Source organism: Ovis canadensis, chromosome 8 (assembly GCF_042477335.2).
Source record: "Ovis canadensis isolate MfBH-ARS-UI-01 breed Bighorn chromosome 8, ARS-UI_OviCan_v2, whole genome shotgun sequence".
Classification (NCBI taxonomy): Eukaryota; Metazoa; Chordata; class Mammalia; order Artiodactyla; family Bovidae; genus Ovis; species Ovis canadensis.
In genome coordinates, this window is record NC_091252.1 from 94,042,175 (window position 1) to 94,062,726 (window position 20,552).

The following is a 20,552-nucleotide window of genomic DNA, read 5'->3' on the forward strand; positions in this document are numbered from 1 at the left end:
GCTCTATTTTAGTAAGGGCTGTGAAAGTAGCAGTGTTTCCATGTGCTGGGGGAAGTGTTGACCTCTAGAGTTAGAAGTATGTAATTCTGAGTTACGGATATAGGCAGATATATAGGGGGATTTTTTTTTTAAAACACAGGGGAGCTTTATACCTGGGAGAAGAGTAGAGAGCCAGTTACTTCCTGTGACTGAGAAATAGTAATGAATTTACTACTATTTATTTTAGAACTGACTTCATTTAGAAAAGATGTATCATATTGAACTTCCTAGTTTTCATATGGAGCTGTGCGAGTGGCAGTTTGATTATTTATGTTTTACCCACCACAACTCCATACTTTGGCCACCTGATTCCAAGAACTGACTCATTGGAAAAGACCCCAATGCCGGGAAAGATTGAAAGCAAAAGGATAAGGGGGTGGCATTGGATGAGATGGCTAGATAGCATCACTGACTCAGTGGACCTGAGCAAACTCCAGGAGATAGTGAAGGGCAGGGGAGCCTGGCGTGCTGCAGTCCATGTGGTGGCAAAGAGTCAGAGATGACTTGATGAGCAACACCACCAAAACTCTGGAAAAAAGGTTTTGTTTTTTTTTTAATCCATGAAAGGATACATGGTTCATGAAACCTGTTTTACACTGAACCATCCAACATTAATGCTGAGATTCCCCAGTAAGGAAAGAACAGTGACAACACAGAAGCCTTCTTTCAGGATGCATTTCAACGCTCTTGCTGTGGTGGTCTTGAGGACTGAATGAGAAGCTCAGGTGGTCTTTTGATCTTGCTGAAGGTTCACTGAATATCTGGATTTCTAAAAAGTTTTTCGAGTGCCTACCGTGCACAGGGCTAGGCTTGGACATTGTTCTTCATCTGTTTCACTGCATTTACAATATCAGTTATAGACTCCTTCCTGTTCTCTTCTGTAGATGGAGAAAGACTGAAGATAGATTGACCCAGCTGTGCATGTGGTTTATCACATGCTTTAAAAAACTCAGTAAAACTTCTGCTATGAAATGTCTTGATTTAGTTATTTCATTGGTTCCTAGTTAGGACCCTGGGAAGTATTATCAGTATTACCAAAAGCTTTCGCCAAATTGTACATTTGCCCTTAGTGAGACTGCAGGGATTATGTAATTCAAACATCAAATGTCTTTTAATCTGGCTGGGATAAAGTTAATTTAGTCAACTAAACTTTTAAACATATTAAACATTCTAAGTTTTTTGTGATGAAATATGCATAATGTAAAATTTACTATGTTAAGCATTTTAAAATTTAAGATCAGTGACATTAAGTACATTCACCTTGTTGTGCAGCCATCACCACCAGCATCTCCAGAACTTACTCATCTTCCTGAACTGAAACTTGTATCCATTAACTTCCCATCATAGTCTGTCCTCCTCCTCCCCCTACTCCTGACCACCACCCTTGTACTTTCTTTCTCTAAGTGTTTGACTACTTTAGGTCCTTCATATAATTGGGATCATCCAGTAATTGTCCCTTTGTGACTGGCTTATTTCACTTTACATGTTCTCAGGGTTCATCCACTACTTCCTTTTTAAGGCTGAATAATATTGCATTGTGTGTGTATGTGTGTGTGTGTGTGTGTGTATTACATTTTGTTTATAAACATTCTAAATTTTAACACTGAACGTTAGCAACCAAGGTGCTTTCATGATGATCCAAGAGCTCTCACTGAAAATTATAGATACCTTTGTTTAATGAAAACAAAATCAGATTAGTTGTTTTTCTAGTGCTCAATACCTTTAAAAATATAGGAACAGTGGGGGATAAAGCTAAGATGTACATTATATCCTTGGTGGGTCCTGTAATTTCCCTTCCACGTGTATAGTGACATATGGTGTATCTTTCTGAAATTTGCAGCTGATGAAGATGATGTTTTTGTTTCCCACCTAATATAGTGATGATGTATATGGAAGAACATGAAGGACTTGTCCTGAGGTATAGGTTGTATGGTGGTGGTGGTTTAGTTGCTAAGTCATGTCCGACTCTTGAGACCCTGTGGACTGTAGCCCACCAGGCTCCTCTGTCCATAGTATTCTCCTTGCAAGAATACTGGAGTGGGTTGCCATTTCCTTCCCCAAAGGATCTTCCTGACCTAGGAATTGAACCCTGGTCTTCCTGACCTAGGAATCGAACTGACTGAGCCATGAGGGAAGCCCTATAGATTGTATAGTTAGTTAGTGAAATCGCTCAAGTCGTGTCCAACTCTTTAGGACCCCGTGGACTGTAGCCCACCAGGCTCCTCCATCCATGGAATTCTCCAGACAAGAGTACTGGAGTGGGTTGCCATTTCCTTCTCCAGAGGATCTTCCTGACCCAGGGATCGAACCCAGGTCTCCCGCATTAGAGGCAGACGCTTTAACCTCTGAGCCACCAGGGAAGTATAGGAAGATTTATTTCCCTTTATTTACCACTTTCTAGGGCTTCCCAGGTGGCGTTAGTGGTAAAGAACCTGCCTGCCAACGCAGAAGACATAAGAGACCTGGGTTCCATCCCTGGGTTGAGAAGTTTCTCTAGAGGAGGGCATGACAACCCACTGAAGTATTCTTGCCTGGAGAATCCCATGGACAGAGGAGCCTGGCAGGCTACAGTCCATGAGGTCCCAAAGAGTTGGGCATGACTGAAGCGCCTTAGCATACCGCTTTTTAAAATCATGTGTTGGTTCCCTGACATTCTCCAGTGGGGATGGAGGAGGGTTCTGTTCTTTTTTTGCTAAAGATCTTTAGGAACTTCTCTGTTTTAACGTATATGATGTGTTTGAGTTCATTTCAATTACTGTCCTTTTGATACTCAAATTGCCGTATCTCTAGTCAGATAGACATATTCAGTTTGGCTCCGAGTCCTTACGACACACCTCCAGTGGTTTGTAGTAGCTTTCTTGCTTTCTGGTGTGACGAAATGTTCCAGGCTTATCCTGTACTCTTCCTGTTCCAAGGGAAGGGAAAGTAAGTGACCAATAAATATATTAAAATGTTCAATTTTACTAGTAATTAAAGAAATTAAAAGCAAAAATAAGGGACTTTCCTGGCACTCCCAATACAGGGGGCACAGGCTCGATCTCTGGTTGGGGAACTGAGATCCCATATTCCACACACTGCAGCCAAAAAAAAAAAAAAAAAGCAAAAATAGATACCATTTGTAATAAACCAAATGTTTCTCCCTCAAATTCTTATGTTGAAATCCTGTCCCCCAGTGTGCTGGTATTTGGAGATGGGGCCTTTGGGAGGTAATTAGGGTTAGGATGGAGCCCTCATGATGGGATTAGTACCCTTATAAGAAGAGACAGACACCCAGAGAGCTCACTAACCCTTTCTGCAACACTTCCTTCCCCACCCCCACCATGTGCAAAAAAGGGGTCATTTGAGCCTATAGCCAGATGGCAGCCACTTAGAAGCCAAGAGGAGTCTCAAATGAAATTTACCTTGGCATCTTCATCTTAGAGTTTTCAGCCTCCAGAATTGTGAGAAATAAGTTTCTGTTGTTTAAGCCACCTCAGACCTGTGGTATTTTTTAATGGCAATCTGAGCCAACTAAGACACCATTTTTCAATGATTGTGTCGGCAATATAATTTAGACTCAATTTAGACCTTAATGGACGTGAAACAATTGGTAAAGCTTAATATAAGGTATTATATTATTATGATTACTTCTGGTTTGCCTCCTCTTGGTAGGTAGTCTTAATATTTGGGCATTTCCCAGTTTGGAATGAGAGTAAAGATGATAGTAATTCTCAGTGCTGGTGAAGATGAAGGAAGTGTGTACTCTTGGTCAGATTTATATGTAGATTTATAAACAGATGCACTCATTCTAAATAGCTACTTAGAGTGTAGAGTGTTAGTCACTCAGTCATATCCTACTCTTTGTGATCCCATGGACTGCAGCCCGCCAGGCTCTTCTGTCCATGGAATTCTCCAGGCAGGAATACTAGAATGGGTAGCCATGCACTTCCCCAGGGGATCTTCCTGACCCAGGGATCGAACCTGGGTCCCCTGCATTGTAGGCAGTCTTTACCATCTGAGCCACAGGGGAAGTCCACAATAGTAACTGTTATGTATCAGAACATAAAATTCGCATTTAACTCAGCAATTCTATATTTGGGAATTTATCCTGAAAAATAATAGGAAAAGTTAACAAAGATATGTATATAGTAAGAACTATTTACTGTGTGCAGTTATTTCGTAAGTAATCTGAGTAAAGAACTGATTAGAGTACTTTGCATGCATTGAAAATAATGATATAAGTCTGTATTAACCAGTCTGGAAAGATGCCCATTATAAATAATTGAGTGAAAAAGGGAGGTTACAGAACTGTAGGCATAGAAAATGCTGGACAGCTAGGCTTTGGAGGCCAAGAATCATACCTACAAGAATTTAGGCTCCAGGGACTGCTTAGTGAGCAATCTGTTTCAGGTGCCATGGTCTAGAAGATAGCACCCACTGATTTCATTCTCGTGTCATAAGATTTCATTTTCTTGGAGAGAGAATATGATCGTCCTTGTTAGGTAGTTTGTCAGTTGCTCGAAGTTGACAGCATCACAAAGATGGAACTTGTTTTTAGAGTCCAGGAATCAACAAGGTAGGAAAGCTTCTTGATGAAAGTGAAAGAGGAGAGTGAAAAAGCTGGTTTAAAACTCAACATTCAAAAAACTAAGATCATGGCATCTGGTCCCATCATTTCATTGCAAATAGATGGAGAAACAATGGAAGCAGTGACAGACTTTATTTTCTTGGGCTCCAAAATCACTGCAGATGGTGACTGCAGCCATGAAATTGAAAGATGTTTGCTCCCGGGAAGGAAAGCTATGACAAACCTAGACAGCGTATTAAAAAGCAGAGACATCACTTTGCCCACAAAGGTCTGTATAGATAAAGCTGTGGTTTTTCCAGTAGTCATGTATGGATGCGAGAGTTGAACTGTGAAGAAAGCTGAGCGCCAAAGAATTGATGCTTTTGCACTGTGGTGTTGGAGAAGTCTTTTGAGAGTCCCTTGGACTGCAGGGAGATCAAACCAGTCAATCCTAAAGGAAAAAAGTCCTGAATATTCATTGGAAGGACTGATGCTGAAGCTGAAACTCCAATATTTTGGCTGCCTGATGCGAAGAACTGAGTCATTGGTAAAGACCTGATGCTGGGAAAAATTGGAGGTAGGAGGAGAAGGGGACGCCAGAGGATGAGATGGTTGGATGGCATCACCGACTGGATGGACATGAGTCTGGGCAAAATCAAGGAGTTGGTGATGGACAGGGAAGTCTGGCATGCCACATTCCATGGGGTTGCAAAGAATCGGACAGGACTGAGAGACTTAACTGAATCAAAGATAAGTTGGGATGCTTTTTTATTAAAGAAAGGGATGATTCCAGGAAGACAAGGAGATAGACACCTGCTTCACATTCAAGTGGAGCTTCCCAGGTGTCACTAGTGGTAAAGAACCTGCCTGCCAATGCAGGAGACACAAGAGACTCAGGTTCGATCCCCTACAAAAGGAAATGGCAGCTCTCTCCATTATTCTTGCCTGGGAGAAATCCTATGGACAGAGGAGCCTAGCAGGCTACAGTCCATGGGGCTACAAGAGTCTGACACGACTTAGTAACTAAACCACCACCACACATTCAGGTAAAATTAAACACATTGTTTGATCAGAAACATTGAATTAATTACTACGTCTGCATAAAAGACTACAAACTCTGATAAACTTGGTCGTTCTTTTCCTTTTAGCTTTTGTTTTTGTCATAACAAGTGGATCAACTCTATTTGATTTCTATCTTTCATAGAAAATAATAGGTCAAAATTAAAATTTTGGATTATTGGATTTAAAAAATTTATGCTGTTTTCCCTTTAAATGTGGTTAATTCAAGATCAGGTATATTTCTCTGATGTCAGCAAGCAGAAATAGAAGTCTTTGCATTTGTGTGGTGACAAGGATACCCACCTTTCAGAGAAAGAGTATTTTTAGAATAGAATGGAAAAGTAGTGTTTATTGAAAACCTCCAATAGTAATGGAATAGTAGGTTGTAGAGTGTAGAAAATTATTTTGTAGGTGTGCAGAGGTCTGTGCAGATAATATAGCCTTACTTGAACATCTTTCTTACTGTTACTATTTTTAATCAAAAGCACAGTTACAGTCAACATGGAAAGAGCTTTGAGAAAGATAAAACTGTACACACACTACAGTTTAAGATTCACAAGTTCTCACTTTTTAAAAATTAAAGACTTAATTTAGACCTTAATGGATATGAAAAGATTTGGAAATGCATAATAGAAGTTATTATGTTGTTACAGTTATTTATGCTATTTCTCTTTTGGTAGTCTTAATACTTGGACATTTCCTCCCTGTTTGGAATGGGCATGGTAGAGGTCCTGGGTTAAAGTTTTGGTTGTATGAGATCTGTTCATGTCTGATTAAGACTAAGAAGTTGGCCTTTTTCAGAAATAATTTTTATGACAGCCTCAGCCTTTCCATTTAAGTCTCAGCTGTTGATCCCAAGCTTTTTACTAGTTGGGACACTCAATTCTACAGGCTCTTTGGTATCTGCCTTCTAAAAGTGTTGCTCAGTGTTTTCAAATTCTACTTAGATATAGACAAATGTTACTGGGTTCAGAATTTTTTCATCCAAATTGAATGTTTCTTTGACCAGTTTCTTGCAAACAATAAAGGGAAGATTAGTTTAGACTTCTGAGGCAGTTACACATGATGTGAGTGTGTTAATTTTTAGCCTCTGTCAAGAGAAATCAAGGGTCTTATGTGGAACATACTCTGAGTACTGTGTTGTTGTCCCCATACTTAGCTTTCCTTCATCTTTGGCTTTTGAGAGTATATGATACTGTCCTGGGGAAACACATGGCACTGTCAGTGATAGCCGTGACAAAATAGTGTTGTCAGAGGCCCTCCATGAGGCCCTCCATGAGGTCCTCTCCATGAGGACATGCTGGTTAGTACTGGAATTGTTTTAATATTCCTGAAAAGTTGATCAGTAGTGATGGTACCTTATGCTAAGAATATACAGGCTCATCTTCACCCATAAATTAGTTTCTTAAGCTTCAGACAGCCTCTTAGCTGGATGGGCAAATTCAGCTCCAGCGGATAGAATATCAGAACATGCATGATAAGAAGTTAGGCTAATGCTGTGGATGAAAAGCCTGCACACCCAGAGCTGACATTTCAGCTGACATTTTAGTTACCGTATGTAAATGTTAAAACATCGGAAAATTTGTGTCCGTCTTAACATCTGAAAATTAACATCTGTCACATATAAGAATGCCTTAAAAAAAGTCATACCTGGAATTAACTTACCTGAAAGAAAGGAGTTTAAGGAGGTGGATCATGGGACGGGTAGGTGGGTGAATGTGGCTTAACCCAGGTCACGTTTTCCAGTGCCTACCAATAGTTTGAATCCTTTTCATTTTTGTGCATGCCGTAAAGATGGCAATGAGAAATGAGAAACCCATGGCCCATGAAATGAGCAACCCAGTCTGTGCTTCCTGTGTAGGAGGTTAACTTTTTAGAATTTTCTGATACCTGAATGATGAAATTCTGAAATATTTGAAATGTTTGGAATAAAACACAGCAACTCTTAGTAAAAGATAGCTCACAGTTTGCTTATTCCAGTAGTAATAATTTTTAATACTTTGATGGAGTGAGTGTGTAAGTGGCATACACATTACTTTGATTCCTCACCCAACGGTGATTCTGAGGGATTTGGGAATAAATTAAGTTGTGTCGGATTGGGGTGCTGCCCAGAATCTATCCACTGTGGCTTACTCGAGCATCAGTTCCCAACCTTTTTGAATTCATAGCATCCTGGTTGTGTTTGATTTTGCATCTCCCTCCTCCTGACCATTCTTAAACAGCCATGACAGCCCAGATCTCTGTTATAAGTGGAGGGCAAAGTGCTGATATATGAAGTCCACAAATTATTGCCATAATTCAATTTTATCTAATTATGTCAACCTTTAATTTTAACTCATCAGTACTGAACCTTTTCTGGATGATTAACAAGCTGCGTGATCACAGTGCTGTATGGAATATAATTCTTTAGGTTTTTGATCAACTCATTAATGTTGTTTTGAAAAATTTTGTAATACAGTATAGTAAATAGGGGGCTTCCCAGGTGGCGCTAGTGGTAAAGAATCCGCCAGCCAGTGCAGGATATGTAAGAGACGCAGGTTCGCTCCCTGGGTCGGGAAGATCCCCCGGAGGAGGAAGTGGCAGCCCACTCCAGTGTTCTTGCTTGGAGAATCTCATGGACAGAGGAGCCTAGTGGGCTACAGCCCATAGGGTCATGATGAGTTGGACACAACTGAAGTGACTTAGCATGCAAGCACAAAGTGAATAGGACTTGTATCTTATATGTATTGATGTGCAAGCAAAGGGATAGAGAAACCTTAAGTACCCTCCATTGTAGGTCCCTCCTAGGCTAAAAATGCTTTTCTTTACTGAAGTATGCATAGAAACAGTAATGTTTATGAGGTGCTTTGGAATCAGCTTTCTATGAATTTAGGTTATAAACTTATTGTAAATAAGTAGAGAAGCCTCAGGAGTGTCCCATGGTTCAGAAATGGTGTATTGTTCTTAATTCTGAGAGTCTGGGATACCCCATTCCCTTCCTTTTCTTTGCTGTCTGTGATTTGCAAATGATGGTGGTCTCCACTGATTAATGGTCATAGAAATGGAGACTCCTTGGCTGTCCTTCTCCTGTGTTCAGATGGTGAAATTTTTCTCTTTTGCGAGACACAGAAAGATGCACATGCTTGGCTTTGGGGAACAGAGCTGTTTCTCTGGTGTATGCAAGACAGCTGGAACTTTGTGGAGGGGAGGTAAGCACTGTCACGGATGGTACCAACAATCACTGGAGGTCAATTTAAGCCAGTTATTTCATCCTTATAATTCTGGGCAGTTATCATCAGTCCTTTTACTCGATGGTAAATGACTAGCACATTTGGTTTGAGTTGAACCTCCTTTGGTGGTGATGAGCAGTAACATGGACCCAAGGTGAAATGTCTGAGGAAGGAGGCGTGCTGAGGGGCTTGGATTCATTCATAGATTAGATCATGAATGAGCTTCCAGAAGTTAAGGTTGAGTTTAATTCTTCTCCTCTCTTTGTATCTACCTCGCCTTAAGCACTGTCTTAAGTACTTAGTGTTATTTTGAGAAGTGAACCATCTCATAGCATAGGAAATTCTAGGTAAGTAGGGCAACAGAAAATCTGCAGAAGGTTATATATCAATATATAATATAATTATATCTTATATTGGAGAATATAATCAACTGGGATGCAGACTTTTAGCTAATGGTTTTTTTTTTTTTGCAAAGAACTCAGCCTTTTATTATATGTGTTCCTAAAGAGGTTTAGTCAAAAAGACTAGCACCCATGTCATGGTCAGACTCTTCAGATTCTTTTCTGGGCTTCTGCTTGCTTGTTCTCACCCGGGGCAGCAGGGGTGGAGGGGGCAGGACCTCCCTCTGGTGGAGCACCAGCTGCTGGTTCAGGCCCACTAGCCTCCGCCTTGCCAGTGAGGTCTCCAATGTTGACACTGGCCAAAGCCTTCGCAAACAGGCCTGGCCAGGAAGGCCCAGTGTTTACACCAGCTGCTTTAACGAGGGCATTGATCTTGCCCTCCATGACCATCACCTCTTTGTTGTGCAGGATGAGGGCCTAGTAGATGCAGGCAAGCTCCAAGACGGAGGCCATGGTGTGGGCGAGTATTGAGGGGGCTGCTGGGTGAGGTGCTGCTCACCGGCTGAAGTGAGGGCTTCACCCCCACGCAGCCTGAGCTCCCTCCAAAGGATGGAGCATCTTAGCAGCAGCTGTGGAAAGAAGCTCCTGAATTTTTATCTAGTGGTCTTAATCATGGTCACACTGTTATAAGAAAAGTATTTTGTTTCTTGACCTCTATACTGCTTTATGTGTGAAACTTCAGTGTTCTTTTTGCTTAATTTTGATACGATAATATGACTTAAATTAATTCTTAATATGATTCTAACTCTGACATAATATAAACTATGCATATGTGAGGACATCATTTTAAAAGAATTTGCTTAGTGATTGACTTTTGCCTGACCTCAGTCTTCGTTGCAGTTCGAGGGCCTCTCATTGCAGTGGCTTCTCCTGTTGCTGAGCATGGGCTCTAGGGCATGTGGGCTCAAGTAGTTGTGGCTCATGGGCTTAGAACCCTGCGGCATGTGGGGTCTTCCCCGACCAGGGATCAAACCTGTGTCCCCTGCACTGGCAGGTGGATTCTTAACTACTGGACCACCAGGGGAGTCCTGGGGACATCTTGAAAGAAATATATTCTTTCTTCAAATGCTCTAGTCCCGTTCTCTAAATTTAAAAGCACAAAAATAGCAACCACCAAAAGATTACTAAGATAGGTTCTAATGTAAACTGCTGAGTTGTTGTAATATTTTATTTTTAAAAAGATGCTTTTCTTTGAATATGTGAGTCTTTCTAGAAGTCCAGGTACATGGGGCTCCCGGTGGGAAGTGACTGCCTACCTGTGGTGAATGCTTTTCTGATTCCTTTTTTTCTGATTGGCTGGTGCTGAAATTTGAATCTGGTTTTGACCTGTGGAGGTCTTTGCACACCTTAGTCTTCTCTCAGGATTCCCTCTTCTCATTGTGGTTGGACCTATTTTCACTATTAAGGGCACCAAGTAGGTAACCTTAACATATTGGGCTCATAGAAGAAAAGAGTTGTGGATTCTAGAAGGGCACTTTGGTTGGGAGTGGTCTAAGAAGTTAAACGGAGTTCACTGCTTATGGGGAAGGCTGCACTGAAGTTCTGCTTTCTACAGCAGAGCCCCCAGATGTGGGAGGTGGGGTGGTCAGAGGTGGTGGGTGGAATGGGGAAAACATGTGGTTTAAGGAGCCCAGATTCGAGTTTGGACGTACGGATCTGAGTTGTGTGAAAGCAGTTGCAGCAGATGGAGCACTTAGGCATGTGGCCTTTTCTTTCTTTTAATTAAAAAAAATTTACTGTGTTCTGTATATGTATCCCTTTTCTTGTGTATCAATGATTTCCTTTCTTGGTTGCATTTCAGTTCCAACTCTGTTCATAGTACATATTATGTATAAAAGTTCAAATTGTCTATGTAGTCAAATCTGTCTTTTTTCCATAGTTTCTGCTTTGATCATTTGCTTAGAACGTCTTTACCTGTGGAGTCCTTTTCTTTCTTTCTTTTATTAAAGCAGTCAGGTGTTTTAAACTTTAAAATAAGCTTTTAACCTTGGATTTACAGAAAAGGTACAAAGATACTTTGTACAGAGTTCCTCAGGCTCTTCACCCAGCTTCTTCTGATGTTACCATCCTATAGAACTATAGAACATTTGCCAAAACGAAGAAGTTAACATCAGTGCAAGTGCATTGTCATTAACTTAAGCTCTAGACTTCTTTGCAGTTGCACCAATGTTTTCACTGATGTCCTTCCCAGGGTACCACGCTGCTTAAGAGGGGAGAGTTTTGAAGAGGCAGGACCACACATGGCAATATGTTCTATGGAGTAGGTGAGCTCCAGACACTGCACTTGTGTGAAATGTGGCAGCTTTATGGTTTACAGAATTCTTTCACACACACATAATTTAGATGGAAACTATTCTTTTTCTAAAGAATTCATTTTTGGCTGTGTGGGGTCTTCGTTGCTGCGTGCGGGTTTTCTCTGGGTGTAGTGAGTGGGGGCTACTCTGGAGCTGCGGTGTGCAGGCTGCAGTAGCTGCAGCACATGGGCTCCAGAGCCCGGGCTCCGAGGTTGCGGTACCTTGGCTCGGTTACTCTGCAGCATGTGGCATCTTCCTGAATCAGGGACCGAATCCAGGTCGCCCACATTTCAGGTGGATTCTCTACCCCTCAGTCACCAGGGAAGCCCGAGGGAAAATATTCTTGATTGTCAGTCTTATTAGACACACCTGCTCCTAGGAAGCATGTGTCTTGGGAGTGTCTTCTGCATTTGTATGGCCATGTGGGCATAGAGGTACCTCTGAAACTGTCCACACTGTTTCCCTGCATGGTACTTCCCTAGAATGTCTTTGCTCTCACACTGTTACCTTGTTCTTTTGCCTGGACTGGAGTGAAAAATCATATGTTGTTGATTTTTTTAAGTCTCAGAAAGGCGTCCTCACCATGAGGAATCGAAAGTTCCTCGACATCAAAGTAAGCCCAGAATATCACTCTTTCATCTTCCAGAATTGTGGTGCTAGGCACTGCTGGTCTTCTAACTTTATTGCCCAAATGGTGTTGTATCTAATGAGAAAAAAATGTGGTTGGCATAGACGAACACATGTTTTACTCTTTAGATGGGTTTGAGACTCTGGGGCTTGCTCGCCCATCTCTACGCCACTGTGAGTGGAGACAGATGAATGAAGTCAGAGGTGGGGAGGGCAGACAGGAAATTAGGTGTAGAACACAAGCCATGTTGGGTGACTCCATGCCCACACTGCCTGATAAAAATAGCATGAGCAGGGAGGCCTTAGATGCCTCTGTACTTGCTATCTATAGGCATCACGACTCACACGCCTTCACGTGAGCTGGGCTGAGCTTTCTCGTGGGCGACCTCTGGCTTCTACGGTGCACTCAAATCAGTCCCCTCTTCTGACTGAAAACACATTTTCCCAGCCTTTTCTGACTTGTGAAACACCACCACCCTGCCTTTCAATTTAGAAAGCAGTGAGAATATGATTGCCATGCATGCTTGGGGAGAAGAAATCAAAGAAAAAGCTGAGAAGAGTATCCTGAGCTGGTTTTCTGCAGACCCCTGACATTCTTGGTAGAGTTGTTCTATTCTATCTCAGCTCTTAGAGAAAATCAGTAGGTCACGTTGGAAAACCTCCACCCACGTCACAAGAAAATCAATAGAAATGTAATTTTTAAAGCATATGTCCATTAGTAGATTATACCTGCTTCAGTTTGGCCAGAGTTAGCCTCCCCACACCCTCCCCACCTCAGAATTTTTCTTGGTGGCTTGTTACTTTTTCTATGAGTTTTAGTTACAGTCATTGCTTTTACAAAGCCTTTTTTTTTTTACATCAGCCATTTTGTCTGGGCTTCACAGCAACCCTACACATTAGGTTAAGCATGTATTTTTCATTTTATGAGTAAACTGAGGTCTGGGGGAATGCTCATGGCCTTGTAACTGTTAGGCAGAAGTCTTGAGACAAGTCCGCACCTGCTGATCGAAAGGCCTGCATCTCTTCTCTTCTGCCCTGTGGCCTCCCCTCCAGACTGTTGGCACTGGTGTTATAGACACAGGTGGGCGAGGCCAGTGGCGGTGTCTTCTTGGTGACAACCGGCATATCTCAGACTGGTAACTAGCTGCCCCTGTCCTTTTTTCCCTTTGTAAGGGATCTGGGGCTTTGTTCAGATACCCTCCCCATCTGCATGACTCTGTCCCGGTACAGGGGTTTGTCCTGGTCTGTGTCAGCTGGTCATGCTGGCCCTGCTCACTGCTGGTGACTGCTGTGGGGATAAGTATGAGACCTAGTTCTGTTCTACCAGGAGGTTCTGGAAACCGTCTCAGTCTTAAAATGACAATGCTAGGAAAGATAGTCCTTTTCTTCTGAGCATGGTCCTGGCTGAATGTGGTGCCTGGAGTCTGAATGTTCAGACTGTGTTGCCTCAGTCTGAATGTGAAGCTGGTGCTGGGGAGAGGACAGAGCCTAGAAGAGAGCAGAGTTCCTGAGTCCAGCCCCTACTGCTTGTGGACTTCTCGTGCGAAATAAATTTCCCTCTTGTCTGTGTGAAGTAAATTTCCCTGTTGTATAAGGCAGCCTGAGTTGAGAGTATCTGTTACTTGTACCGAAAGACACGGTGTTTCATTCATTCATAATTGTGAAGAGAGTTGATCTGGTCAGAAGATCAGAGATTGCTTCCTTGAGGAAAGGCACAGGCCTTGGTGAAAGAGATCCATTTTGTGCTGGGCTTCCCAGATGGCTCCCATGGTAAAGCGTCTGCCTGCAATGGGGGGGATCCAGGTTTGATTCCTGGGTCAGGAAAGTCCCCTGGAGAAGGAAAAGGCAATCCACTCCAGCACTCTTGCTTGGAAAATGCCATGGACGGAGGAGCCTGATAGGCTACAGTCCACGAGGTCGCAAAGAGTCGGACACGACTAAGCAACTTCACTTCACTTGTATCCCATGCTTAAAGGTTTTGGTCTTTATTGCAGGAGCAGAGCCATTGAAGGGTTTCATTACTGGAGAGTGGCAGGAGAACCGCGAGCTATAGTTCATTCAAGCTGCCACTACTAAAGAAAACCTTGGCTTAACATTCCAAAGAATCCTGTTTGATTTGCTGAGCAGGCAAGGAGCAGTCAGTGGTTAAGGCCCTGGTGATTAGCACATGCGTCCACAAAACACAGAGGAGCGTCTCTGCTTGGGGTCTGATGACGTAAACAATCTACTTTTCCTTTTCTCCCTCCTGCTCGTGTGTGTGTGTGTGTGTGTGTGTGTGTGTGTGTGTGTGTGTGTACACATGCTGCATGCAGAGGCAGCTCTCCTGTTTTCTAATTTGGGCATAATTCGTGAACAGTCTCGCATTCTCTTAGTGTTTGATCATTTAAGTTAAAAAAAAATTGCAGCTAAGAAGCCTGTGTTGGAGTTATAAAAACAAGCTGGATGGTTTCATTGTAAATAAAGTGTTAAGGATGTATTAATGTGTCTGAAATTGAACTTTTAGCATCTCCAGAGGTTTTTCTCCAGGTTTGGTGGAGTAAGATCTGCTCTGATTCTCATACATATGGATACATTAGAAAACTGGATTCCATCCCAGTGTAATCAGGCCGGGAACCAGCCTGAACTGCAGAGTGGAACTGCAACGAAAGCTGCAGTCTCCTGTAATCATATTAGGATGCGATGTGGTCCCTCTTTATGTTTATTAATTAGTGGAGTTGTAATGAGACTCCCCCCCTGCTTTTAAGGATGCTGATCAGTGGGCATCTGGGCGGGATTGGAGTTGTGTTTGGGAGCCTTCTGCGTGCAGGTGGGAGGGATCAGTGTTTCAGGTGGTGGCAGGTGAGCTTCCCACCAAGTTGGCATAATGGGAACAGGACTCTTCTGGGTTGCCATCTGTTTGTGGCTGATAGGAAACCAGCAGTGACTTCTGAGGAGTTTATGTTGAAATACTTAGGAATTAGAAATAGTAAGATCGTGCTGATCAGGTCTTAGGCGGTGGGGGAAATAGACTGTGGAGTGAGTTTTCATCACTCCTCATTTTAGGAGAAAGCGGCCTGGGTTCAGCAGTCCCCACTCCCACCTCCCCCAGACCACAACTCTCTTCTCCCCACCCAGACAACCTCTCAGGTCACTCCAATTCTGTCCTGAGTTGCCCATGGTAAGGGGACACATTATTTACATGCCTGTCGCAGTTAACACCATATGTGGTGTTTGCTACAGGGTGGGGGATTTAGTCTGTCTCTGTGACTCTTGATGTATCATGTTTTTTTGTGGTGGTTTTAAATTGTGGTAAAACATGCACAATGTATTTTACCATTGTAGCTCTTCAGATTGTGGACAGTTCAGTGACAGTCCATTTTCACAGTTGTGTGACTGTCACAATGGGTCATGTTTTCACCAAGTACTTTGATGTACATAAGAAATAGTGGATGTTTCTTCTCTGTTTACAAAATGTATGGGTAAAAACCATCAGTATGCTCTGTCTGATGGGTGTCCCTCTGGTTTTAAGCTGGAGTTTGCTTCCCTTTTGCATGGGAGTTGACTCGATGGGTTAGAGGTATTGTGCCCCTCTTTCTCTGGGTTGGCTTTGCTGTCTGGCAGCTGGGAAGCTCTGCTCTAAGGCACAGTGCTTTGTGATGGTGTTCTCTTGTGAAGCAGGGGTGTGGGGTAGGGAGTAGCTCACTTCCCTTTGAGCCTGGCATTACTTGTTGGTTAACTGGAGGGGCTGACCTCAGGTGGCTTGCTGAGGATGCATGAGGCAGCAGGCAGTCATCTGCTCAGCCACTGCCACCCGTGCAGGTGCTGAGGCGCTGCCTGCCTCCCTCTGACTTGTAGACCTTGCTGGGTTCCCTTTGCCTCCTGCAGGCTTCTATCTTGTCTCTTTGAAAACAGTCAACAGAAAGGACCATGGAGTCTGCTGTCGGTTAGGGGACTCTTGGTTACAAGTTAGAGAGATCTAAGTGAACTCAGTCACACATGAAAGGCGATTGGAAGGATTTCAGGTTGTCTCCTGGAATCTCTGCAGGGCTATAGCTGGGCTACAGACCAGAACCCAGAGACTGGAACGCTCTGTGGATGGGCCTGGGAAGCTTTTGCTTCTTTCTATCCCCATCCTTAGCTTCCCTCAGTGCTTCTGAGCTTTCTGTTTACAGACCGGTGTCCTCTACTCCCCGGTCCATGTGGCAGAGCATGGCTGTCAACACCCCTGTTCTTCATGTCGTGACCAGAGAGTGTTTCTCTGTTGCAGTGTTTTCTGGGAAGAACTGATGAGGGGTCACGGAAAATGGAACCAGGCTGTGAATGCGCCTTTAAACAGAAGAGTAAAACCCCAGATGAAACCAAAACAAAATACTACCACCCCTACTACTCTACCAACAAAAAATTCCAGTAAGTTGAGGAGATGAACCTGATAAATTCTAGAGTTGCCTTTTTTAAAATTAAATTTCTTTTTTAGTGAAATAAATTATAGCCTGTTTTTCTGTCAGCATTGTTTGAACTCAAGAGAAATTGTGGCTGAAGTTTAATTAATGTGGGAGGTATGTTCCTGAAAACCGGAGTATAAATTAAATATTTTAAGTTAAATTATATTTTTAATATACAAGGAGAGTCAGTGGTTAAGGCCCTGATCCCCTGATATCAGAAGGGATCCTTTTGTGATTTTTTTTTTTTTCTAAAATCCAATAATTTTAAACTTGTGAAACTGAATCTTCCTATATCACATTCACTGGATCAAGGTATTCCAGTGGATTATTCATTTTTTGCTGTCGTTGTCTTGTTGGGGTCACTGGTTCATTGGCACATCAAGTACTCCACCGATTTCTGAAGTTTTGAACAACAGCAGTCCTCTTTTAGTTGTTAGGTTACACATATAGGTCATCCCCTGTATGAATCTGAGAGCCCTATATGAGTTGGAATTAAGTTGGGATTGAATACGCTTTTGAATTGCAAAGCTGTACACAATAATCGATGCTTTTGAACTGTGGTGTTGGAGAAGACTCTTGAGAGTCCCTTGGACTGCCAGGAGATCCAACCAGTCCATTCTGAAGGAGATCAGCCCTGGGTGTTCTTTGGAGGGAATGATGCTAAAGCTGAAACTCCAGTACTTTGGCCACCTCATGCAAAGAGTTGACTCATTGGAAAAGTCTCTGATGCTGGGAGGGGTTGGGGGCAGGAGGAGAAGGGGATGACAGAGGATGAGATGGCTGGATGGCATCACGGACTCGATGGACGTGAGTTTGAGTGAACTCCAGGAGTTGGTGATGGACAGGGAGGCCTGGCGTGCTGCAGTTCAGGGGGTCGCAAAGAGTTGGACATGACTGAGCAGCTGAACTGAACTGATGCAATAATCCAAGCAGGTTCGAAAGCATCACCTAGTGATTGCAAGACAAAGACAGAGCAGTCTGATAATCCTGAGAGTTGTTCATAGTGCAGTTCGAGGGTTTGGGAATTGGTCATCTTCTCAAGTGTGCAGGATCTGTTGTGTTTGCACATCAGTCACAAAGGTGGTTTATTACCCATTTGACTTATTAGTGTATTTAAAATGAAAACTCGAAACAGTTTTCCCCTCCTTAGAAAACGTGGGTTGTGAGGAAGCTTGAGTATTACTGGCTTTGTGGGGAAGGACATGATGAGCACCTGCATAAATGGTGCTGCAGTAGAAGACCACACCCTCTGGAAGGCTGCTCTGTCTGACATGCCCCTTGCTCTACTGAGTGTCCTACCTTCTGAAGGACATTTATTATTGCTTTAAAAGATTTATAAGCCCCTGGTATTCTAACGCAGTGCTAAAGGAGCCCTGCTGTTGAATGAAAGTTGGGAGTGCTGCGTGTGGGTTATGGGAAACCTTTTATTCTGTATGACCTTTTTCTCCTACACACCATGGGGGATGCCTCTGACATGTCTTGTCTGAAATAGAACACGTGCAGCCATCCTTCTCTCTCAGAACTGCAGAGCTGGGATGCTCTGAGGACTGGGGAGACTCAGTGATTTCAGAACAGCAAGTTAGAAGTAATACTGTAAAAACAGAAAAGCATTTACAAGAAGGCCAATTTCATGCGGTGCTTTATGGCAACCCAGAAAGAATCAAATTAGTATCGTAAATTTGACAAGGCACCCCACTTTTTAGTTTATAAAGCACATTACATTCTTCAGAGCATTTTTATAAACGTCGTCATTTTTAATCTTTATAGTGTTGTCAGTAAAGGTGATAAAGAATGGAGCAAATCACCTCTTCGTTCACAGATGGGAGACAGTCTGGGAGCAGCTGCGCACCCCCAACTAACTAGCGCTGCTGACCTGTCCTTTTCACATTTCACTTTTTCTGACCCTCCCCCCCCCCCAACATTTTGGCTGCACCTCACAGCATGTGGGATCTTAGTTCCCTGACCAGGGATTGAACTTATGCCCCAGCAGTGGAAACTCAAGAGTCCTAACCCATGGGCCACCAGGGAAATCCCTGAAAACATTTTTTATGTTACATTCATATTTGATCATTATAAGGAACTTTGAGGGAGGGAAGGATTAGGTAAACACATGGATTCATTCATCACTTTAAATTGATTCTTATGTGTTTGGTTCTCCCATTTTACTGAATTCTCTTATTAGTACTAATTTCATTCAACTCTGTTTTGCAGATGGAAAATTATATTATTTATAAATAAGGATGATTTTTCCTCTTTCCATTTTTGTATGACTTATTTTCCCTGTCATAATGCACTTCTTGGAATTTGTAGAGTGATACTGAATAACATTGTTGGTGAACATCTTTGGCTTAATCTTCATGTTAGCCAAACTCCCTTTAACACTGTCGATTTTAGTCACTTTCTGCATATTGCCCAGTTGCTTTTTGGAAAGGGGAACTTGGTATTGAGTGTGTGTGTCACTTACGGCCGCACCAATGTTGAGTGCCCAGAGTGTTGCCACAGCTCTTCCTAACCTATAGTTCTGTCATGTTAACATTAAATTTGAGTTTTGTCATTGGTTATTTCCTCTAAACATTCTGGAGTCCTTGAGAACAGCCAGAGTTGACCTTACACAGCTTTCCCTTCCTATTCTAAAGCAGCTTTGGTATGGAGTGGAAATTACTGTTGTTATCCTGGCGACACAGTTTGGTGGAGAAAGTGTAGGCCTTGGAGTTAGATATCAAATCATAGCTCTGTCACTAATAGCTTGATGATTTTTTTGATAAGCTTAACGTAAACTCTTTGAATCTTGGTTTAATCATTTATGAACTAGGAAGAGGCTTTGAATGTGGAGGAAGGTGCACAGTGGGCTCTTAGTGATGTAGAGGTCACTTCCTGATCCTTGCCTCTTCTCTGCTCAGTGGTTTATTAACATGCTAGGGCCATTCAGCAGGAATTGGCCAAGATTTTGATAGACTTTCATTTTATTCAGAGATAAGTTTTACTCCCCATGCCTCATGATTCTTTGTCCCTGACTTTCCCATTGAAGTCAGAGTGAATGATTATTTTTACATTTTTAAAAATAATTTACTTTATTCCAGTATTTAAATTGCTTAATGGGTGTAATGTAAATAACATTACAACAGCAATGTCTAGCATTTACTGAGCAACTATAACTGTGTGATAAGCGGATAATTAAAGTACTTTGTGTATGTTCATTTAATCTTCCCAGCAGTCCTTTGTCACAGAAGCTCAGACAGGTCTCTGAGCTCAGGAGGGTGACCCAGGCTGTACTTCCTGGCCGTCTGACTCCTGAGCTGTCCTTCTAACTGCTGCTGCCCTGGACTGCCATTGTGGCCTTGAAGGATTTGTTCCCTTTATTCTTTATTCCTAAAGCCCATTCTAGTATGTGTATGTGTAGAAACAAGTCCTCATTTTTGAAAAGGCTACATATTATGAAGTTAGATATCAAGTGGCCAATATAGAGCACTTGTATCTATTGAATATATTAATTCTAATCTGTTAGAAGTCATTAAAACTTTTTCCTTACCTAGGCAGTATAATTTGATTTATCCCCCTTGAAATTGCCATACAGATCTGAACGTCTCTACTTTATGTCTAGAACCGTGGTTTAGTTTTGTCCTAGATTATTATAAAGTGTTTGTTATTGGGATATTAAAAAATAATTATTAAAAATACACATAAATACTTACCATCTTAATCATTTTTAAGCTGCAGTTCAGGGATATTAAATACACTTATAATGTTGTGCAGCTGTGACCACCATTCATCTTTATAACTTTCTTCTTTCTGTAAAATTGAAACTCTATACCTGTTAAACAGTATTCTCCCTGAAGCCCCTGTCAACCACAATCCCACTTCCTCTCTCTTTGACCAACCTAAATAGCTCAAATAAGGAATTGTATAGCACTTGTCTTTTTGGGACTAGCTTTGTGTCACTATCATAGTGTCCTCAA

At 42.3% G+C, this 20,552-nt stretch overlaps 1 protein-coding gene and 1 pseudogene across 1 annotated transcript in view; one reads left to right on the top strand and one right to left on the bottom strand.

Moving 5' to 3' along the window:
* The window catches only part of TULP4 (TUB like protein 4), a 198,080-nt gene that overhangs the window by 1,756 nt on the left and 175,772 nt on the right, over window positions 1–20,552 (top strand). The window lies entirely within an intron of this gene.
* LOC138445133 (large ribosomal subunit protein P1-like) lies at window positions 9,365–9,707 on the bottom strand (annotated as a pseudogene).